The 24,828-nt window shown below is 44.5% G+C and overlaps 1 protein-coding gene across 1 annotated transcript in view; it reads right to left on the bottom strand.

Moving 5' to 3' along the window:
• The window catches only part of DPP6 (dipeptidyl peptidase like 6), an 825,076-nt gene that overhangs the window by 692,648 nt on the left and 107,600 nt on the right, over positions 1-24,828 (bottom strand). The gene's annotated exons all lie outside the window — the stretch shown is intronic.

The raw sequence follows: 24,828 nt of genomic DNA, 5'->3' as shown, positions 1-24,828 counted from the left end.
GTGGCTGCTGCCAGGTTGGCTTGGCCTCCAGAACAAGCATACTTGGAGAGACCTGAACTCACAGGTCTGAAGTCCATCCAATCCAGCCATCAGGGAACACAGAGTGCAGCCACCTAGCTGAGCCCAGGGCAGATCCACTAAATCACAGTTGACCAGCACAAAGATGGATCTTGGAATAAATACTTGCTGTATATATAAGCCATTGAATCGGAACAACTTGTCATATAGTATGCTTGTCTCATTTGCTCTCTAAAACAAAAACCAAATCCATGCATGAAAAATGGTACAGCTAATGTCAGTGTTTATTGTAAGCATTTCACCTACTTATTCAGTGAATATTGGAATGCCTAGTGGGCACCAGTCACCGTGCTGTGTTCTTGGGATGAAATGATGGACTAAAACGAACAGTCTTCGCTTTCCTACAGATTCTAGTCAATACTCCTTATAATGACTCAGAACTGATGTTATAAATTACCTAGCCAGATGGATAGTGACTTCCTTTCGTGAATAAATGTATTTTTCTCAATTTCTCGCTTATTCCAGACATTTACAGCCCTGCTAGTTTTATTAGGAAAAGACTCTTAAAAAGCACTAGAACACTAATGTGTTCACAATAATGCTCTAGTTATTTATTACAGGAGCGCTAAGTGGCATTTTCAATCCCCTCAAAGAACTATCTCTAGACCAGCGATATAAGGATCATTTAGGAATTTGTTTGGAATTAAAAGCCTGGACCCCATCTCAAACCTACTAAATCAGAAACTCAGGGCTAGAGCCCCACAACCTGTATTTTAATTAGCCCACTAGGTCATCCTGAGTGATGCATGCTCAAGTTTAGCAAACACCAGACTAGAATAATGTACTCGAATGTTACTCTAAATGGTACCAAGGTGACCTCGAAGATCCCCCCAAATGTTTGCTTTTTCCCAGGAAATGGCTTACCAATTCAAAACACTTAACAAGAATTTTCCAGAGGGTAAGAAGTTTTTGAGAATGAACAAGGCCTGTCTTCCTCATTTAAATAGAGGTTATCTGAGCAGCTTGAATTCAAAATGGAATGGTGTACAGTTGGTCTTTTCAGGACATTTTCAGAATGCTAATTCACCCCTGAATTGAGATGTTGAGGGCTCATCTCAGGAAGAAGGCAGTGGCCAGAAGAGGATTAACAAGGCAGACACCAAAGACATGACCCAAGTTAAGACACCATGCTTCTTGCGGCTTATCTCAGAGATACTTTGATTTTGCACGTTAGCAGAGAGCCTCTCTCACCTTGCCAGAATATATGAAGTTTGGCAGGCAAGCTCTGCAGAATTGCAAGGAAATTTTTTTTAAAAAGCATTACTTTCAAAAATTGATTTCATTAAAAAATCCTCAGTACCTCTGGTTTAGACCCTCTGCTTTTTTAATGTAATAAGAAAAAACTTTGTTATGAATTAAAAATCAATGAAGTTAAACACATTTAAGTAGAAAACTGACTTTTATGAACTTAATTTTCCTGAATCTACTCCTTTAAGGCACATCAAAATGCCCATTATAAACTCCATTTTCTTTCCCACCACCACTTAAGATTTTCTCCAGATTTCCATGGAGCGTACCTATTTTTATGAACACAAATGTATACTTAAAAATGAGCTTTCTCTCAAAACATTTTTAAGATATTATTTATTCATGAGAGACACAGAGAGAGAGAGAGGCAGAGACACAGGCAGAAGGAGAAGCAGACTTCTTGCAGGGAGCCTGATGCAGCACTCGATCCTGGGACTCTGGGATCATGACCTGAGCCGAAGGCAGACCCTCAACCACTGAGTCACCTGGGCGCCCTTTCTCTTGAATTTTAACACATTCTTGGGACCAAATGTACAAGTTCGATATTTGTGGATAACTATCAGCACCCACACAGATTCTAAACATGAAGTGTGACACCTGACCATTGGAAACAAAGTAAACTCCCCGCCTGTGGTCTGTCTCTTCACATTGTCTTGAGCGAATACAAGAGATATCATTGCAAACCCCTGATTCATGTATAGGTGACTATGTCAGATATGAGAAGCAGTGGGTTCTCATTAATGAAAACATTATATTAGGAGCAATAAAACTGAAATGAAGCCGCTCATTTGCTTCACGTGGGTAATTCACTCCATTGTGCACTGTAACTCTATCACCTGCACTCTACCCATTTCTGAACAATTTCCTTTTTATAAAGGGGGAAAATAGGTTTGTCTATACTACTAATTGCATTTCAGATCATTGTAATTTGGAACTCAAAAAAAGTAATTCTCTCAACAATTACTTATATTTATATTTTGCTTGACAGGTAAACAGAAATTGCCCGTTGGCTAAATAAATCCATTAGTCATATAAGCCTGCAATTTGAACAGCTTTTTTTTTTTTCTCACTCACCCACAGCAAAAATAAAATTGACTCTCTGCTACAATAGGATGAGGTGGATCCCATTTGTTCCTTAGATTGAGCTGAGTCCCTGATGGGTCCTATTACCTCAATCCTCTGCACTGTACCCATAATCACCACCATTTCATTCCCTTGTAACCCAACAATACCCAAATTGCATCATTTATACAGAATCTTTTCAATCTTTGTGAGGAAGGATGGATAAATTAATGCTTTTAAAGGACTCTGAAGGATTTCTGAGCCATCTTATGGTAAAAGCAGCTGCAGTAAAGGCTCTATTTCCATCCGTGTTTCAAGATTCCTTTCTCTCTCTCTCTCTCTCTCTCTCTCTCTCTCTCTCAGAGCTCTGGTATCGTGCATCATGTCAGGTTTAACTTGGAATGAGATGTAAATGGCTGGTTACAATCTAAATGAATTCTGAGTCTCCAAATATCTTTTTTCAGTACTTAATTTACTCAAAGAGAAATGATATAAAGTCATTAAATCCAAATATGGGCTAGAATACAAAATTCATGAGTATGCTAAGATAAAATACAAGCCTTCAAACAACTTACCCACTTATATCACAGACCCTCAAGTGGTATACTTGTACCATGATGGGCCCTTTAATGGAAAACTTAGAGTAAGTACTAGTCTAGCATTTTATCCACTGATTACATCTGCATTTTATTAAGTCTTCCCATCTAAAACTGTGAATGTCAGGCCCTGAAGTCACAGCTACTGAATCCCCAGGAAGGCAGCCTGCTTGGATTGATCCACATGATGAAAAACAGCCACTTGATATGATGGCATCTTGCAAGTGCAGAGCATCTCAATAGTTAAGCAACACCCAGCCCTTGGTTTCTGTTCCTGATTAAAGTGCAATGATGGTAATCTCCTAAATCAGTTGACACAGCTGCAGGAGAAGAATCAAAGCAAGTGATCCCCAGACTCTTCCATCTCCCACCAATCTTGGAGAGAGGAATAAGCATTGCTAAGATGAATGCATTCTGTTTCTGGGTGTTTTTTTTTTTTCCTTCTTCAAAAGCCTTAACTAGCGAAGGATGTTGGAGAAGCTCACGTGTTCACTAGTTCACTAAGTATTCCCAGCTTCTGTGACTTTTACCTCCTTGGCATTTCTCTAAGCCGTATTAGATCTGACTCCTCAAGATATGATGCAAGAGTTCTACAAAGGTATTTCCTTCTTGTTCAATGACCTAAAAAATATCCCTGGAGAACGGCCATAATCAAAAATACAAGAACAAATGGGTGTTGGCAAAGATGTGGAGAAAAAGGAATCTTCGTGCACTATTGGTGGAAATGCAAACTGGTGCAGCCTCTGTGGAAAACAATACTGAGGGTCCTCAGAAAGTTAAAAACAGAATACCCTATGATCCAGCAATCGCACTCCTGGGTATTTACCCAAAGAAAATAAAAACACTAATTTGAAAAGATATATATGCACTCCCATGTTTACTGCAGCATTATTTACAATAGCCAAGATATGGAAGCAGCTCAAGTGTCCATGGATGGATGAATGGATAAAGAAGTGGTGTGTGTGTGTGTGTGTATATATATATATATATACAATGGAATTATATATTATATATATTATAATCATATTATATTATAATATTATAATTATATTATAATTATTATATATTATTAGCCACAAAAAAGAATGAGGTCTCGTCATTTGTGGCAACATGGATGGACTCAGAGGGTATTACACTCAATGAAATAAGTCAGACAAAACAAATACCATATGATCTTATATGTGGAATCTAAACAACAAACAAATAAACAAAAAGAAGAAACAGACTCATAAATACAGAGAACAAACTGACAACTGCCTGAGGGAAGGGAGCTAGAGAGACGGGCAAAATGGGTGAAGGGTTGTGGGAGGTAGAGGCTTCCAGTCATGGACGAACGAGTCACGAGGATGAAGCGTACAGCACAGGGAATAGTGTTGGTGGTGTCATAATAGTGTTGTGTGGTGACCAATGGTAACCGCACTTGTGATGAGCACAGCATAAGTTATAAATGTGTTGAGTCACTATGTTGTACCTCTAAACGAATGTAACAACTACACTTCAATTTAAAAATAATAATAACCCTAGATTTGGACTGCATTGCATGCTGGGAAAGAACTGAATATTATTCACTGAATTGGTGCTTTGAGGAAAGACACAGCATTTTTGTTTTCCAGAGGGAATTATACAGATTTTTTTCTGTAAGCATATTCTCACATGCATTCTTCATTCAGTGAGAACCACCTGTGTGACAGACCCTCCCTGGTCACCCAAAAGCTCTGTCACGGTCCCTTACTACTTTTTGCTCAACAATATAGAATTTATTTTTTTTTTTAAAAAAAAGATTGTATTGATTTATTCATGAGAAACACAGAGAGAGAGGCAGAGAGACAGGCAGAGGGAGAAGCAAGCTCCCTGTGGGGAGCCCGATGTAGGACTCGATCCCAGGACCCCAGGGTCACGCCCTGAGCCAAAGGCAGATGCTTAATCAACTGAGCCACGCAGGTATCCTCGATATAGAATTTCTATTCTCCAGTGACAATTGTCTGCTTAGGTAAGAGATGTAAACAGTTTTCTGCATAGCTACTGGAGGGATTTTTTTCCTCCACAATAAAATAAAAGAGAATGGTGGGAAGAGGAACCCTCCCTACTACCCCACCCCACCCCACCTCCGGCACTGCCTCCTTCCGGATTCTCTGTGGCCACAACACAAAAGAACACAAAGGTGATGCAAACTCCGCACCCTGACAACATGCGGTTGCTGAACAGAACCAGACCCCCAGACAGAAAGCCCTGTTTGAGCTCCTGTCCATCAGGAACCATTGTGCAGCTGTGTCCTCACACATGGAGTCACACAGCTCCTCCTGTCCCCGGGCCTCTGCAGGGGGAGGATTCACTGGGCGTGGGCTCTCTCCCGGTGGCGTGGGGATGTGCAGAGAGGCCAGGCCACAGAACAGGGCCCCCAAGGCGTCCCAACAAGCTGTTATTACAGGGGAAGCCAAAATCTCTTACACACATCACCTTCAGAAAAATTATAGCTGCCTATGGCTGATAATCTACAAAACACATCATTAAGCTTCCCCCCCCCCCCCCCCCCCGCCACCCTCGGATTCTCTGGTTGGCTGTGGTCTCTGGGAAAATGTGTGGACTTATCATCGACTTTCACACTCTCCTTCAGCGGGAGCATCTGCAGGAAAATGTGTTCCAACTCCCGGGGGCCTCTCCCGTGTGGAGTAAAGAAACATGTTCTGGAAGATACTCCTGGTCCAGGGTCGCTAATGCCACCAAGAAGCAGCGTGGGTCCAAAACAGGATGGGTAGGGAGGAGAGAATCATGGCTTTACCAAATCAAAACATGAGAACTCGTGCTTATCAGCACTTTGTACTCAAAGTGCTTTCAAATATGCAACCCCCGCCCTAAATGGTCGCCTAAGAAGCAAACCCTGACTTGGTGTCAGGGGAGCCAGTGTGGAAGCCATCGTACCGGAGCTGCTGGGAGCCAAGAGGCGGCAGGTGGAGGAGCAGCCAGGAGGAGCAGAGGGGCCGCAGGCAGCAGGTGCATGTGCCTGGGGCACCAGCAGTCAGAACAAGGAGGGAGACCACAGGTAAATACAGGCCACCTCTGAGGGACACACAGAACCTTGCAATCAGAGTCTCTGGGAAGAAACTAGTTTTCTGTACACGTATATGTTTTTATTGGGATGAAACACAGGAGGGTCCGTGCTTTTGATCTTAACCAGCCTGCACTGTGGGGGGAATGGGAGGAATTCTCCCTAAAATGTGAATGAATGGGACTTTGAATTGAGGCAAGGGCCAGCAACATTTCAGATGATATTATCTAGAACTTGGCGTTGGGAAAAGAACACAAGAAAAACATGCTCATGGGGTACGGTCCCTGTGTCTTACAACCCGTGTTGAATTGTCTGGACTCTGTGCGTGATTGCTCTTTTCTTTGATCCAGGGGAAGAAAACAACATGAGGAAAAATAGGCTAATATATTTCTCATAATTTCACGGATTTCTTTAATTCTCATCTCTTCTCATGGCTTCTCTTGCTCAGTCTACACCAATGGCACCCTTGGGACAGCGTCCCTATCATTTCAAAACAACTTGCCAAATCCTACTCGTTGACCACTGACCGCGTTTTCTTCTGACGTCCTTTGGTGAATTCAATCACCTGCAAAAATCAAAGCCTCAAAGCAAAGCAAAGCCCGATCAAAACAAAACCAAGAGTCCTGTGAAGGCACTGATTCTGAGCACACGGAGACGTTGCCACTTGAGGGTGCTATGGCAGTTCCAAAACGCAAGTGTGCTCATCCGGCAGGCGGAAGGGCAGCCCTTCCTTCAGATCACCCCATTTCTGCATTTGACGACGGCAGGGGAAATGAGCAGCCTTTCAGAAGACTTTTGTTTCCTATGAAAAGGAAGACCGCCGCTCTATAAATGTCTTAAATGCTCTCAGATAGATTAAAGTCAAGTCAGTAAATGAGCCATAACTGTGCCTTCTCCTTTACTGAAGATTCCGATATTCCTGGGGGTGGGGGAGGGCCAAGAAGGAGCCAAATTTCCATTCATCATGGAGGTCAGACACATCCCAGGGATGGCTTTGTGCCAAGAATTCTGTGGTTCAGAAGGGACCCTGAGGGGGTCACCTCTAGCCTGGTTTATCCACTGTGCCCCCGTGAATAGGATGCCGATGAAGAAGGGGAGCAGCAGGGGAGCCACGAGGAAAGAGAGAGGTGGACGGGACTATAAACCAGCTTCATTTGGCCTAGATTGACTTATCCTACCTATCGGTCCCCCTCCTCCCATGCCTCCTCCTTCCAGGATAGAAAGGAACCCAGACAGAAGAGGCCCGGCTATGACAGCAGACACCTTTTCCGAGGAAACATGCAGTGAATCGGGGATCAGAGAGTAGCCATACGATGGCCATGTCTGCACAAGCCTTCCTGGAGAGGAAGAACTTCATGTTCTTTGTAAAGTTATTCACTAATTTGGAAAAAGCAGCTTTACAATTCCTTTTCAGGCACATTTTAAAACATGCATGTGTTTATACAAATGTGCGATGGATCTGGGAAGCGAGGACATCCATGGGTCCCGGAGACACCTCCACATGAGCTCTGAATTTATTTACAAACTTTCGATCCACAAAGGGTTTTGTTGACCAATAAGAACAGATTCAATAGCAGGGGGAACTTTACTATCACGCGTTTTACAGACAGCATCTCACTTAGTAATTTTAAAAGGTCTATGGCATGGGTATCACAGAGCTGGGATTCCAACCCAGTTCCGAGTGCTACATTGTGCAGGAACATGCACGCTGGTCCTCTGTCATTTACTGGTGGCATTTTGATGAGTCACACACTTACAGCACGTCCCAGGAAGCTGTGAAGTTGAATTTCCAGATGGCACAATCATAGCCTTACGTCAAAGCCTAGCTCAAAAGCCACTTCCTCCAAGAGGCCTTCTATGATTTTCTATTAATCTGCAGAATCCTGTAACACCTGTAAGTACCTGCTTCATAAAACACACAACTCTCCACCTTGGGCCATTCACTCATTTACTCACACAGCACATAGTATTGAGCATTTGCTATGGCTGGTCAGGTCTCATCTCCCCCATTAGAAGCTCCTTAGTGAGAAGATATGTGTCATACTAAGGTCCATGCAGGGAACCCTGTGGCAGACAGAGAAGGTGTTCCAATCACAAGGAAGTTCATCTAAGCCATGCTGATCTCAGTCTTCACAGAGGTGATGGACTGGAAGACAGCGCATGGGAGTCCACTGGGAGGAGCTCCGAAGGGTGGCCACTGGGACATCAACGAGGTGAAGGTGCTCTTCTGTTCACAACAGGGCTCTAAAGAGACTGTGAGCCATAAGCCAGCGGTAGGTTATTTATGAAACTGGTGTATGATTTTAGAGAACATTTTGAAAAGTCTGACACACTGTTTTTTCCTTCCATGTGCACATCAGGCTCTTCCCAGACAGATACCCTGCTGGATGCCTCCCTGGATGTCCTTCCCCAGGGCACAAGCTCCTTGAAAGGAAGACTTTCTTCTGTCTGCCTGCCCTCTGCTCAGAAGCAGTGTCTCTCTCAGTCTGTGGGATACAAGCAATAATACTAGCAGCATTCAACTGGCTATTCACTTAGTTCTTCACCTAGTAAGCCATTTTTTTAAAGAGAATATCTTTTTTTTTTAAAGATTTTATTTATTTATTTATAGACACACAGAGAAAGAGGCAGAGACACAGACAGAGGGAGAAGCAGGCTCCATGCAGGGAGCCCGATGTGGGACTTGATCCCGGGTCTCCAGGATCACACCCCAGGCTGCAGGTGGCGCCAAACCACTGCGCCACCGGGGCTGCCCTAGTAAGCCATTTTTAAAAATAGCCTTGTTTTTAATTACTGCATCAGTGATTCTTCAAAAACAACTCTATAAATATTTGCTTGAAGGGCTACCTGTGAACCTCAGAAAAATACCGGAGGCTCTGGACCAAAGCCTCTGGATAAGCCTGCCATGTGGTCCTGGGAGATGCTCACTACTGGCTTCGACAATGATTCCATCCCAGTGAACATTTGAGAACACTGGCAGGAAAAATGAATCCACAGAATGTAAACAGACTGAGATCTTGCCTCTGAGGTACCTGCCAGGGTCAAAGTTGGTCCTGGTTAGTTACCTCTCTCTTCACTGGCTCCTAGGAAGGCCGTCTTCCCACCAACTCGAAGCTGCTCCTATATAGCTTACTCACTGAATTTGCAACTGATATGATTTTCCACCAAGCCTAGGGATTTCCAAATGTCTCCATCAAGACTCATGGGTCTAACTCAACCTTGTGGTGGAAAAGGCTGAGGTGGAACAACAAAACATTATATTGCTTGGAATATTCTCAAATAAATTGTGTCTCAATTTCCTTTTGTCTTGGGATATCATTTTTACTGAGATTGCTGATGACCAGGCACACACACCAAAAATGTGCCTGTTGGGTCTCTAAAGGCCAAGAAATGTCACTATGTGTTGGGGCACACAGCATGGGTAGGGGGAGCAGACCAATGCAAGCATTGGCACCCTCCTGTCACCACACCATCTCAATACACACAACAGATCTTGCATGGACACGGAAGTACACCAAGTGACTACAAAGGTGGCAATTCTGTTCAGAAATCCTATTTCCTAGTGGAAAATATCTCTTGCTTGAATGAGCAGAATACTTGCAACACAGATAAGCCATCTGCTCTCCATTTCTTGTCCTACTTCCCGCAGAAGGGTATAAATGGTGCCTAGAGTATGACCTGCATGTCTGCAATCTGAGCTCGGGCTCTTTCTACATCTCACATGCCCCTGAATAACAGAACCCTGCAAGTGGATGATTTCACAAATGACAGAATAAAAACCCTAACTCAGGGCCTCAACATCGCTGTAGGCAAGACATTGGAAGCTCAGTTCCAAATGTGTTTCTCGTTGGAGCCAGTGATTAACACTCATTCTAGAGAATTGTTAAAAAGCATTTTAAAAATTTATACGATGTTCCTTTTAACACACACACACACTCACCAAGTACCTATTGGCTTTTCATCAATCTCCTTGGTGCCATGCCATCACTGTCCCTTGGGTCAACGGGTTCACATGTATGTGACAGTCTATCCATGTCTTAACACTTCATGTTTGCCAAGGAATTTGACAAGGAGGGTTGCTCTGCTATTATCATCAATATGGCTAATAAATATATTGCATGGAAGGTATGAAAAAGGCAAGCAGTACCATTACGATCAATGGAAATCATCTTTGTGGGTATCTATGGACGAGATTTAAGATTTAAGAACATCCATTCTGTACCTTTCCTATAATTCTGAGCTTCTTGATGCTTTTATGTTTTCCATATGGCCTCTCTAGCTGTGTTTATATTGATAAATGCTTTCTGGATAAAAGCATCATGCTAGATGATCGGTACCTATAGACAGAAAGTGTCCAACTGAAGCTGGATGCCTCAATCCCTGATTGAAAGAAGAAAGATTTTTTTTGCTCTCATGGGGGGCAGAAAGAAAATAATGCAAATGAGTAGTGTCAGGAAGACACCACTCGGGCTTGTATTACTAGTTCATTATCTGTAATGAATGAAGTGATTCACATAATTTCACATTGAGAGCCACAGTAATTACTGTATTATTGTATCATTGCTATATATGAGAGGTGATGAATTCTAGATGCAACTTATACGCTTTACTTATTTATTTTCAAGTCTCAGAGCAAATCCACTACTTTACCACACCATAATTCTTTCCTAATGGAATCTTTTCTACTCTCTTCTTCAGAGATGGCACATAAGAATACATCATCCACCAAAGCTTATGATTATCCAGTGAGTGACTTCTCCATGAGAAAAAAAAAAAAAAAAACGGTAAAGACTTGACCTCCAAAATGCAGAGGTTGAAAATCTTTGGATCCAAAGGAGTTGCTGCATCCAGGGGGCTCAGGATTGGGTGGGAAACTAAGATGTGGGAACAGGTCAGGTTGAAACTGTGGACATTGGCCACTGGTACATGTCTTAGCTTCAGAAAAAGGTCAGTTCTCTGATTTTGGATTGGATGGACATAGGACTTTGAATTAAATCTATTATTAGGACCGATAGACTGATCCTCTCAATTTTCTACTGGTTGAGTCTTCATGACGCAAAAGCAACCTTCCAATAAGTGGATGACAGAAGGAAAAGGAGAATGGAAATAGAAATGAAAGGAAGTGAATGTCAAGCACCCAGAAGAGGGTTGGAGGGAGGCTCATGTACACCCAGACATATGCAAGGATGACTTGCTTGTCCTGCGCTGCTCTCACAATCTCAGACATTTCAAGATGGCGTTTTGTGTATTGAGGCATTTCAAAAGCAGGTTAAGGAGGAACTGGTGATCTCAACAGCCACACACACACATGCACGAAAGGAGGGAGATGGGAAGGCAGTCAGTTCAATTTGCTTCGAGGAACCACAGCTATAGAGAAGGGGTCCACGGCACTGGTAGTCTTGGGCACCATGAGGGTCTGGAACCTGTCCCACACCCTAATCTGTATCACCATAGACAAGTCTCATGTCTTCTATGGATCTCAGTTTCCTCAGCTACAAACCTGAAGGGTTAGAACAAGGAGACACTTGAGGTCCATTCTGGGTGTGCGCTCTTCAAAATACACTACCAGCAGCAGACACCCCTTTCTTGCTCTGAAAAGATTTGAGCAGGAACAGCTCTGTCTTCAGATAAAAATAAAGAGTGTTCAGTTTCTGGGAAGGAACAAACTTAGCTTGACAACAGTCATGTAGACAAATGTGGGTTATTTAGTTGGCCCCACACTTAACAAGACATCACTTGATACAGCCGTAAACACTCCTACTAGAAGCACAGGGCTCCCATCATTCCTAGCAATCATCTCCGTGAGCACTCTACCAGTATCATCACAGCAGAAATATTCCACAGTGTCACCACAAAGACGGACGGACTATTTGATGCCTATGAACGGACTCAAATTCATCAATTTTATTCAAATGGCAAAGGGATCTCGAAACCATGTCCTACTAGAATAAGTGATGAAGCTGTTTGTAATAAATATTGCTTGTCCTTATTTGCAAAGGAAAGGACATCAGTAAAAAGAGGCACTGGGAGCCAGTCTGGAGGATATCTATGTTAAGATCCTGCTGGTTTCCAAAAAGAACCGTGATCATGAATGTGCTGTTTTCCAGAAAATTAACCAACCAAGAAATATGGGCAACCACGGGTTTGGGTCACAAAATCATTCAAGGTGACAAATACAACTGCACCAAAGACATATAGAGATGAAAGGACTGCAGATACAAGTCACCCTTCATAGGGAAGATTTAGAGCCTGTAGGAAGCATGCAGCACGCTGGTCAACATGAGGAAGGGTCTCTCCACAACCAGGTGTGAGGTAGGAGACCCATCACATGCTGAACTTACACGGGAATGTTGACACTCCGAGGCCTTGGAGATGATTCCATCTGACCTTCTTCATGGGAAGACAAGGGAACAGCCTGGGAATGCGAAAGGCTTCTCTGCAGAGTTAAATCCCATCCAGAGGAACAAAGAGAGAATGACAGAAAGAGAGAGAGAGAGAGAGGGAAAGAGACAGAGACAAAAAGAACAAACATTTTCTTTTTTCTTAACTGCAGACGTATGCACACCCGAGGGACAAAGCAGGAGGGCAGGTAGGTAGGTAGGCATTTCAAAAGATAATTTAGTGAGTCTACAGCCTATAATACAGCAGTTAAAAATCAGACACCCTTGAGTCCTAGAGCCAGAACCCCTGGAGATTCAGATTCTATCTCCCTCACTCATAGAGTTCTGGGCAAATGATTTAATGCCTTTGTGAGATGACATAGCTAAGTCCCTCCCTACACAGGTTCCCTGTGGAGTTAGCTGTGATTGGTGGTTTTACTGGCTGGGATTGCCTCAGAGACACAGGAGCACTGAGGCAAAAGGAGCTGAGCTGTCCTGCATAACAAATCTGCTAGTTGAGGACAGGGTGGAGACAAAAATCTCTTTAGAAACAAATGAGACAAAGACTGAACATCTAGAACAATCTGGTAAAGCCTGTGTTTCTTTTCTCAGAATCTTGTATTTAAATATATAAAGTAAAATCCATTGGATTACAAAGAAAACTCATTATTATAAAATAGAGTTGTAAGTATATCAAAAAATAAATTTAACGTTGATTAACTAATGATCCACAATATAATACATTAAAAGCATAGACAGGTTAGAGTTAATAATTGTTTTTAAAGTTGTATTGGTGTAATGTCTCTTCCTGCTGAACTAAATTAATGACATTTAAGGGTGGGGTAGTCCTTCCTCGACAAGGAAACATGTCCATCAAGCTGGATATCCAGTTTTCACTTTTTCATTTTGACCCCCGGAAGAATGGAACTCCTGTTTTGAAAAGATACACAATTATAGGCAGAATGAACATTTTCAGAACTTACTTCATAAGGAAAAGATATCACAGTCTGCAGAAACACTAGATTTTCCAAATGGAGGTTTTGACTTAACCCTAAATGGAGAACACACAACTTACAGTCTTGTGGCTGAAAGACTAATGAGCATAGAATTGCCTGTGAGTCACTGATCTAATACTATTCACTGGGATTAATCTTCCTGATGAGAAAATATCATACGCTGGGATGAAAAAAAAAAAAAGAACAGAATTGCCTGAGATTGAGCAGCTCTGACCACATGTTTGAGCACAGGCAGACAGTCCCAAAGACTCTGCAGCAGGACCAGACCTTCGGACAACTGTGGTTCTGAGTTGGTGGGGAGAGTAACCTACATTTTGAGACATCTTTAATTGTCACTGTGATATGAAAATATCCATGATTTCTGCTGGTCACAGGTGCTGACAAAACTACTTCGTGTTTTTCCTACAGACAAACTGAAGGGAAGCTATGTTTCATTTAGGCACTGGTAAAGAATCTTTCTTTCATCCAATATCCCCTGAAATCCCCCGTTAAGAAATCTTGCTGCAGGGTCTGAGATGAGAAGGAGAGGTCTGGGTCTAAGGTCTAAGAGAAGGATTTCTGGTGATGAGGAAAACCCAGGAACTTTAAGACCAGAGAAGCCTGGCACTCAACATGAAGACTTTCCTGTGCATTTCCCCAAAACTTTTAGGAGAACAGATGAAGGGAGTCAAAGGGACCAGCATCCAGTTATAAGATAAATGAGCACTAGGGATGTGGTGACTAGTTAACAGGGCCATCTGGTATGCAGGCAGGGGGTTATGAGAAGTGGTCCCCGGAGTTCTCTGCACAAGGAAAAATTCTTCTCCTTTTTATTCATTGTATCTATTTGATGATGGATGTTAACTAAACTCACTAGAAGAATCATTTCATAATATTTCTAAGCCAAATCATTAAGCTATATGTCTTACAGAGTGCCGGATGTCAACTAAATCTCAATAAAACTAGAAGGAATTTTTACAAAAACATCTGAGTCGGTGAGACCCAGCGCCCACCTTGTCTGATGTTGGTGGTACCCCAGGACACGAGCAGGAAGGGGGGCATATTCCCTCTGGGGGCAGAAAGGACAGAAGGGGAAGGTAACAGCCAGCAAGAGCACTGCTAGGCCCCTGAGGTGGGGGACTGAGTAGGAGAAGCATCCAGCAGACAGCCTCAGACCACCGGGCAGCCAGGGACGGGATGTGAATCAACCTGCTTATGTATAAACGGCCCAGAGACATTCAGATACTCAGCAAGATTTCAGAGCTGGAAAGGTGGAAACGATGGGGACCGCACCAGAAGGAAAGCCACTGTCAATGCATCAGGCTACACGTGTCCAGCCACCAAGGTCGTCCAGATGGAGGGTGTTTCCAGAGAGCATGACTGCAACTGGGAGGGGAAATCCTGATGATAAGGCAAAGAGAGACTCCCCAGGCGTGCAGACAGGGCAGTGTCCAGCCAGGAGTCAGAGAAGAGCCTGGATACCTGACAAGAACCAAGGCTAATACCTGCCAGACAGCACGGAGGCCACACTTCCTCCACCCGACCTCATGTGCTTCCAGAGCATCACATTCTATATACGGCTTCAGAGCAACAGAAGCGTCATTAGACATGTTGGCGCCACTCCTCGTGGGCGTGTCCCTGAGGCATGTACACCTGCAGCCCCCTGAAAGGGAGGCTCAGCTTCCCCACCGTGCCCTACAGAGCCAAGACCAGGCTTAGGGCCTGGCGCCCAGGTGAACGCTTCCGCCATCTCAAGGAGACATGTCCCCTGCAGCACTGCATGGATGAAGGACTGGCAGCAGACTGTTTCTGATGTTTGGGTTGATTCCATTTGGAAGATGTCAATAACATTTCAGAAAAACACAGCTCTGGAGCGGAGAAACAGCCAGGGAACAAAACTTGTTTTTTGATGTAGACATTTCCAATCTTCCACTGCACTGTCCCAAGGTAGAAATGGGCCTGCGGTCAAATAACAACTGTCCATGCCTCTCACTTAAATTTGAGTTAGAAAATTGCTATATGGAAGTTTTTCAGAGAGAAATTCCCTAGGTCAGCACAGATGCAGCGGTGAACCCCATGGATTCTCCCCAGAGCCAGGCCTCAGGACTAGGAACAGAGTGGAGAGTGTGTGTGCACATGTACACATGCATGCATGTGTGTGTGTATGTGCATTGATGTGTGTGGCATGTGTGTACCTGCGTGCATGCTTGTGTATCCACCTGTGTAGTGTGTGCATGTGTCCATGCATGCCAGTGTATGTATGTGCATGTGTATGTGTGAATGTGTGCACAGATGTGTTTACATATGTGCATATGTGTTCATGCATGTGTATGTGTGTGCAGTATGTGCACACATGCGTTTGTATCCATATGTGTGGTGTAGGTGTGTGTGTACACAGATATGTATGTGGTGTGTATGCACGCATGCTTGTGTGCATGGCTGTGGTGTGGGCCGGGGCGTCCTCACAGCCTGCAGAGGGAAACATGCCCCAGTAAGGCCAGGGCCATGGGCAGCTGGGGTGAGCTGACCACAGCAGTCATGCCGGTGGCAGGAGAGTTAAGCAGGTAGAGACAGTAAGGGATGGTAGGGACAGAAGTGATGGAAAGACCAGGAGAGCCTCACAAGCAGCCGAATCTGCTTCACCACCTTCTTCCTTGAGAGAGAACCCAAAATACAGAATGAAGAACAAAGAAACAGTGTGGCATTTGTGAAGGCGGCAGGGGGGTGGTGTTGTCTGTCTTGAGGATGAGTCACGGAAATAAGAGAGGAGGTGGCAGGCACTCTGACTGCTAACCCTACCAAGGGGAGTACACAGAGACCACGTGGATGTGCGTGGATGTGCGAGCCGGCTCTAATCTGGGAGGGGGGCGTTGTAGGGTGCATCTTGCAGAGCAGAAGCATGTGCACTACTCTGCAGAGGGAGCACTCCCAGTCAGAGAGCTGCAAGCCCGTGGAGATGCCAGGAGCAGAGAGGTGAGCCATGCCACTGTCACCATGCCAAGGAAGCAAAGGTTTGGGGGGACTCTGGTCAACAACATACCATGAGGTACTCACTCCACAGCTGAGCCAGGCTCCTGTGCACGTGAGAGGCGGGCCTGGGTGCACCTGGGTGCCGGCCCTGCACAAGGAGCCCCCAAGTGTGCATAAGGAGGCATCCACGGGGTGCACAGCCCCAGCAAGGGTCACCCACCGCTAAGAGAAGGGACCAACAAGGCAGGCATACAGCCGCCCTCTTCTCCGGGGTCCTGGATGAACCATGGCAAGAAACAAGTGGGCTGTGTGGGAGGTCAAGAGAGGCAGAGGAATTACTAGAGCTCTGTGTGAGGAGGAGGCTGGAAGAGGGTGCTTCTGGATGAGAGGGCATGGAGAGGGACTCACCACTTCGAGGAGCTAGAGAAGGGAAACGCCATCTGCCCAAGTGAGCCAAAGACGGGGGAGAGAGGGGGAACCCCGGGGTCTCTGCCGACAGCAGGAGGGTGGGTGCGGAGTGAACCCTGGGTGGGGGGAGTGGAGCCCAGAGAGGGGAAGGCAGGGCTGCAGAGGACAGGATGGCACCCAAGCTCGCCAGCAGCTCTCAAAGGATGCTGCGCCAAGGGGACAGCACAGTGGAACCCAGATGTGGGGTACCCCCCCAGAATGCAGGGGCTGAGAAGCATTGTGCATGGAGTCTAGTGAAAGCAGAGACCCGGTTTCACTTGGAACCAAGAAGTGGGGGCGACAGGACAAAGGGAGTGTGCTGAGGATCCAGCTCTGAGGTATGAGATTCTCGGCACTTAAGAGGGAAAATACTGTCAGCTTGGAGGGATTTGCACTTAATACATGAAACACGGAAGTTACCTGTCCTCGCATCAGAAGGGACATGGCTGGAAGGGTGAGATTTTACTACATATAAAATCATTTGTACTCTGAAATAATGACAAAGACACAAAATCACGCAAATGTAGAGCTTTTCCAATAAGGGTGGTGTGGGGAGAGAAATTCCACTGGGTTTCAGAAAAACATGAAAGGTCAAAAATGGATTTAAAAAATTACATTTAGGTCTATTAAATGCAGGATCAAGTCTTGCACTGGCCTCCCTACAGGGAGCCTGCTTCTCCCTCTGCCTGTGTCTCTGCCTCTCTCTCTGTGTCTCACATGAATAAATAAATAAAATCTTTTTTAAAAATAAAATAAAATGCAGGACGGAGAGATGCTTATTGAGATTCAAAAGCAAAATGTGCTGAATGTAGATTTAAAGGGGGGAAGTCTCAGAGTTGACAAGTTTTATGGTCAGGAAAGAATAGAGCGGGTGAACATTTACGGGGAGGCATTGCCTCTTCAGAGAACATTTCTGAAAAGGCCACAATCAACTGATCAAAGGCTAAGGATTTCAGCATGGCATGCAGATGAGAAAGTCCTTGCTGACCGTAAAAAGGTGAAAAGTTAAAGCCTTTTAAGAGCAGGATGGATTCTCTGGGAGCAAGAGTGTCCTAGGGAAGTCCTCCTCAGGACCCCTCACACACCAGGGGATGCCCACATTGTTCTTAGGGAAAATATGGGCTACTCTGATCCATGCAGGGGGAGGGAGCACACCGTGACCATGTGGGGTCTCTTCCTTCACCCCCCCTCAGCCCCACGAAAACCCGAGGCTCTCAGAATGCACTGTGTGGTGCATTAATCCTCAAACCAGGTATTGCTAGAAACTGATCATGATGACACAAAACCTGGGAGAACCAAGGAAGTTAACGATACATGAAAATGTTTAGAAAAAGTAGAAGTGTCATAAAAATTCAGACACTATGATTAGCTGATAGGTCTCAAAAATTCTTTTCTACCTCCTGATGGGAAATGAGCTAGCAGTATGGGAAAGATTATTTGCAAAGATGCTGCGTTGCATTCTTATTTTTTAAAAGTAATCATGCTATGTTTAATTTCCTTTAGAACTCCCTCATAATAATTAAATTTCAAAGCTTTTATTATTAACCTGTTGGTATTACTTTCCCAAACAAAACAAGGAAAGACAAGAGGAAGTCCCACTATGACATGGGAAATGGAGGGAGGCAGTTGGTAAACTTTCTTTTCATGCCTCGGATCCAAATTTTATATTGATTTTAATTCATGTGGATTCAGGAAAGATAACTTATTCATTTACAATATACCATAGTTAGAAATAATTTTAAAAGTTAAGTATCACTGAAGTCAATACTTAATAGAATAGGTCCAGCTGAAAGATCTCAGAAAAGCCAGAAAGAACTACCTTTGAAGATAAAGTTCAGAATAAGACCTATTGTTTCATACCAAGTTCATGCCATCAACTCCATTGATGACAACTAAGGTAGAGCAAAATATTTGGTTTCTGGGGTCCCTGGGTGGCTCAATCGGTTGTCTACCTTTGGCTCAGGTCATGATCTCAGGGTCCTGGGATCGAGGCCCCCATGTCTGGCTCCCTGCTCAGTGGGGAGTCTACTTCTCCCTCTCTGCTCCTCCCCCTCACTTATACTCACTCTCCCTCTCTCTCTTTCTCAAAATAAATAAAATCTTTTTTTTTTAATGTTAGTTTCTGGGATCTCCGGGTGGCTCAGTGGTTTGGTGCCTGCCTTCAGCCCAGGGCGTGGTCCCCCTTCAGGCTCCTTGCATGGAGCCTGCTTCTCCCTCTGCCTGTGTCTCTGCCTCTCTCTCTCTGTGTTTCTCATGAATAAAATCTTAAAAAAAAAAAAGTTAGTTTCTGTGGCTCTTCCCTAGTGAAATCGGCCAATGACACTTAAACAAGTCATGTCCAAAAAAAAATCACTGCTGTCACCATGGAGAAAAGGCCTTTTCTTCCCACCGCCTCCCCACAAAAGGAGTCATTTGGTGTGAACCTTCACTGCAGCCTGACACCACATGGTCTAGTCATATTCCAGGCTCACACTTGGTGTACGTGTTCCAGCAGGTTCCGTAACTTGGCCAGGTCTCAGTTCCTATCTCTGCATCTAGGTGGGGGATCCCCGAGACCACCCTAAGGCCTGGAGATTCACTAGGATCACAGGACTCAGAAAAGCCCATATATTCACAAGGATGACATATTTCAGCCAAAAAGATATAATTAAAGCCAGAAAAAGTAAAAGGTCCATGAGGCAGAGTCCAGGAGAAACCAGGTGTGAGCTCCCAGGTGTCCTTGACCAGGGAAGTCCCCTGGACACACTTAATTCTTCCAGAAATCATCCTGCCAACCAAGGACGCTGGTGTCCAGTAGGTGTCCTGGTGTCCGGTAGGTGTCCTGGTGTTTGTTGGGGGTTAGTGATGTAGGCGTGTACTTCCTGTGTCACTCCACCAGAGCGAACTCAGGGTCACCAGGAATCATACTGTGAGGATAATCTCTCTGATCAAACTGTTCCCACGCGGCCTAGGGCCTCCGGGAAGAGAAACTCTTAGAAGGTGGAATGTTCCAGAGCTGGAACATTCAATGTCAATGAGTGTGAGCACCTCAACCCTTGTTGTTTGGCATCCCTCTTCCATTCCACGGTTCAAAAAAAGTCCAAAAAAAGTCCAGAAGTTTTCCAACCTTTGTGACTAACATCTATTATGAGAAATATGAGAAATACTATGTAAATAGCAACACAGGAAACATGTACTGAATCTACATGCAGTAAGACAGGAGCTGCACAACAGAAGAGTTCATTCTACCAGCCACTATGCACTGCTCTTGTTTTCTTCTTCCCTTTTTTTTTTTTTTTTTTGGCTTTCATACAGCCTTTCCCTGTTTTCTTCTTATATTTTATTGTTTCAAGCTCTCCTTGGCCCAACCATTTCCTGACCTTCTAACGTGTCCCAGTGTATGTTTGGGAAGAATGAATGTGCAAGAGAACTGAAAAATCTCCCGTGTTAAAGAAGGGGTGGCCATGCTCAGAACCATGGGGGATTTTGGGTTGCTAATTGTGACCGCTGACTGGGGGGACTGCCACAAGGATAAACAAAATGGCACTAGAGGATGAAAGGAGACTCTGGCTCAGTCCACACTAGACATCATGCTCCAGGACCCTCCCAACTCCTCCCCCCAAGGCTCCCACTTACCCTTAGACTACCTGTCTTCTGCTCTGCCCTCCTCTCCCCAGTCCCCGGACCACACACTCAGCATGGCCTTTCCTTGGCTTCTGAACTATATTTATCCTTCACCTCAAGACTTTCGCTTACTAACATCCCTTCTCAGATGGAAACCACAACGGAATTAAATAATCAAGTGATCTGGTTGGCACAAAATGTCACCAATAACTCCATGGTCACTCCTCATGGTATCAACATTTTAAAAGAGGCTTCCTAGAACCAATATTCTTTTACTACTCATCCCCCTTCCCCCAAATCACGACTTTGGTAGTCCAGCAGGACTGTGGGTGATGCGAGTTTTCGATGATATGGAAAGGCAAGTATCCTTAAGTCCTGCCATGTGCTTAGTCTACAAAGAGCCCTTGAGTGATATTTGTAACCTGGGGAACTCCAGTTAATGCCACAGAACTAAAAATTTGGAACCTTATTATTACAAAATATCAGCGTACAGACTTCGGTGTCCAGACAGGAAAGTAACAGAGTGAAAAGGGCAGCATCCAGAAGATCACATCTGGACAGGGGCAGAAGGCCACCTGCCAGGACTCGGCATGTAAGATGGCACAATTATATAGGTAAGGGTCAGCCAACAAGCCTCTAAACAAGAACTGCATTGTGAAACCATAAAATTTACAAGCCAAGAGGGATTTCAGAAATTATCTAAAACCAGAGAGTGCCAACGGTGGAATCTCTACCCGGCAGCCTGATTTCCAGTTCAGTTTTTTCCCTATTATTACATCACCTTGCAGAGCCATCCCTTGAAGCCTCAGCCTGTTTTTTCTGGTTTCTGATGTTGGGGAAGAAGTGTTCTGATGAGCACTGGCATAAAAGGAAAAATGAAATTGATCACCTAATAAATCTGCTCTCTCTCCAACAAGCCAGTCTTTAAGTACACACGGCAATTTATTCAATTACCATCAATCTTTTTGCAACGTGATTTGTGGGTGACAAGAAAAATAATGCACAGGAAAGTGGTTTTCGTGCTTCTGATGCTCGTATATAAATATATCAACTCATCAAATTCTCTGAATTGGCCACCCAACCATAGATACTATTCGTAGATTGACAGCTGGATTCTTTGCCAGGTTTGGTCTTTTAATTCAAATGATAAATACCATGTTTTCTCCCTATTCCTTCTCCTCTATGTGTGTGTGTGTGTGTGTGTGTGTGTGTGTCTGAAAAAGAAGTTGTGCAGCCTGGTGGGATAACTTCCTAGCTCAGCAGATTGAGTAAATGTAAGCAACAGAAGCTCCCAGAACAATCAGAATGTCGAAGGTCACAGAAAAACATTTAAAAGTAGCAGAACTCAACCTAAAATCAGTACAGATAAAATTTTCGGATAGTCTTAAGTTCTAATAACTGTTTGGATGTATTATAATTTTCTTTTTAGAAAGAAGGACAGATGTGGGGAAGGAAGGGGCAGACGGATGGGGAGGGGTCCAGAGTGGGAGGAGAGAGAGAATCTGGAGCAGACTCTACACCCAGCACAGTGCCCCACATAGCACTTGATTTCATGACCCTGAGATTATGACCTGAGCTGAAACCAAGAGTCAGATACTTAACCGACTGAGCCACCCAGGTGCCCTTGCTTGGATATATTTTTAACAGAGACAGACAAATCTTTTATAATCATTTTCTCCATTTTTAAGTAACGAAAAACAATATATATACTGTCAGAGAAGTGTACGTCTTCAAAATATCACAACCTCTTATTTAAAAATACAAAGGTGGGGGCACTTAGGTGGCTCAGTCATGTAAGTGTCAAACTCTTGATCTCAGCTCAGGTCTTGATCTCAGCTCAAGGTCTTGATCTCAGGGCTGTGAGTTCAAGCCTCACATTGGGCTCCACTCTGGGTGTGGAGCCTACCTAATTAAAAAAAAAAAAAGAATACAAATACAAAAAAGAATACAAATACAAAAAAAAATACAAATACAAATGTACCAGTCCATTAAGCCACACGGCAAAGTCCTATAAGCTTTTGTGAGGCAAATGGTTGTGAAAAAATATGCTCTTTTACTACAGTTTGTGAAATGCAGACTTGAACAGCATGTATCTGCATGCGTGTGCATGTGTGTGTCTGTGTGCATGCACATGCATGTGTTCCTGTGTGCAGAGCCATCTCCAGACCTGTTCCAGGAGGTATCATTCCTCCTTGTGTGGGGCCACATCACTAGCCAGTGCCTAAGCTGGGCTGCAACTCCACGTGAACTCTGTGAATGAAGATTCAAAAGATGCCAAGGGTAAGAAGAATGTGCCTTTGCTGCCTCAGAGGCAGGACTGGTAAAATCTACACTTGACATCCTGGAATCTCTAAAGGTCCACTCACAGAGTCCTGAGCTGTAAGAGAAACAGAGATTAGCGCATCATGCAGTGGAGTCAAAGGGCATCCTGGTTCACAATCAGGACCATTATCTAGCGCCTTGGCTTTAAGAGGACGTACCCCAATTAAAAAAAAAATAAAAAAAATAAAAAAAAAAGTCCCAAGAAAAAAAAAAAATAAGAGGACGGACCCCCTAGAAGGGTAACTGGTCCCGGGCAGACAGTTGCCAACACCACAAACCACATCAGACTTGATGGTAGTTGGGATCTCCCTGCCCTGTGAGGTCTCATGAGGACAAGCTCCGCCCTCTCTGTCTTTCCTGGTGGAAGTCCAAAACCCTGGTTGAGATGTCTCTGAATCCAGGAGGGCATGTCCATCACCTCTGCAGGTGGGCCCCTTTCCCTACTCCTGTCTCTTTGCCTATGGTCATGTTTGACATTCGGCTTCCTCCTCAACCTTATGCTCCCCATGTGCACGCAGACAATACTCATACAAAGCAAAAGTTAGCCTACAAGACTTGGCTTAACATTTGAGGAGGGAGGGCTCAGGGCAGGAAACGTGATACATGCTGTCCTATCATATGCTAGGCAGTGCTTGAGGGTCTTCCCTCTGAGCTTGCCCCTGGGATTTTGTTCCTCACCGGCACAGTCACACTGTTCTCACCATCTCCTCAGCTCTTCCCTCACACCCCTTTGTCCTCTAGTTATTCCCCTCTCCTTCCCTCTCAAAGGCAACTACAATGCTCCCCCATCCCCCCCCAATCATGGCATCACCATCCTCACTGTCTTACTTTCCATATTTACGCAACTCTTCAAACTTAATTTTCTAAAGAAAGTACATTCTCTTACTAAGAAAAGGTCTGGTGGCAAATGTTACAATAATTTATTATTTTGTTTCCATACAAAAGAGAAGCACAAGAAGAACTATGATCATCATGGCATCCCCTGCTCCACAGAGTCCCACCTTTCACAGCCATACTCCGAGTTCATTCTCATCTTACCTGCATGGCAAGAATATTGGTGGGAAACTTTGCTGGCTCCAAGATTCTTCCCCTAGGGAGGTAGGGTCTCAATCCTCTCCCCTGAGATCTAAGCTAGCCTTAATTATTTGCTAGCCCAGCAGAATGCAGCCAGTGACATTCTGGAGCACCAAGGCTGGGCCAGAAGAAGTTTCACAATTCCTGCCAGAGACCATAGGAAGTCTGCTTCTGGGGGCTCTGAGCCACCATGCACGAGGACCCAGGGCTCCTGTGCTGTAGTAACCACCTGGGCCTGGCTTCCAGCCATCCCTAGGAAAGCACCAGAGAGTGAGTGAAGGCACATGGAGGTCCTACAGGCCAGCACTCTCAAGGGACCTTAGGTAATGCCACATGGAGCAGAACTGCCCACAGATACCCTGCCTGAAATACCTCTACAATTATTTTTTAAAAAAACAAACAGTAAAATAATTATTTATTTTTTAAAGATTTTATTTATTTACTCATGAGAGACACAGAGAGAGAGGCAGAGTAACAGGCAGAGGGAGAAGCAGACTTCCTGCAGGGATCCCAATGTGAGACTCTATCCTGGGACCCCGGGATCATGACCTGAGCCAAAGGGAGACGTCCAACCACTGTGCCACCCAGGCGTCCCAGTAAAATAATTATTTAAAACCATTATGTATGAGGCTTGCTTTTATGCAGCCAGAGATAAATAGAATAGACAGGCTCAGGATCCATCCCCTGGGTTAGCAGAGAAAACTGAATCTAAATGTGCACAGCACTTTATATATAAATGTGCAAAGGTTAATTGCCTTTAAAAAGGAATGAGTGAGCCGATGGGGCTGCCACACCCCAATCTCTTTCCAGCCTCCTGGAAGGAAGGAAACAGGAGTCCTCTCAGAGTATCATGTGTCTCCAGCCCCACCATCACACACAGGGGACACTGCCTTGCTTCCAGGACTCCGGGTCTCTCCCCACCAAGGCTGCCCGCTGTTATGTGAAGATGCAGGAAGGTTACAGGGGCATCTGGAAGCACCTTGTGTTCTCCCTGTAGGCCTCTCTGG

The sequence above is a fragment of the Canis lupus genome, chromosome 16 (genome assembly GCF_011100685.1).
Source record: "Canis lupus familiaris isolate Mischka breed German Shepherd chromosome 16, alternate assembly UU_Cfam_GSD_1.0, whole genome shotgun sequence".
NCBI classification, from domain to species: Eukaryota; Metazoa; Chordata; class Mammalia; order Carnivora; family Canidae; genus Canis; species Canis lupus.
This window is presented reverse-complemented; position numbering and strand designations above follow the sequence as displayed.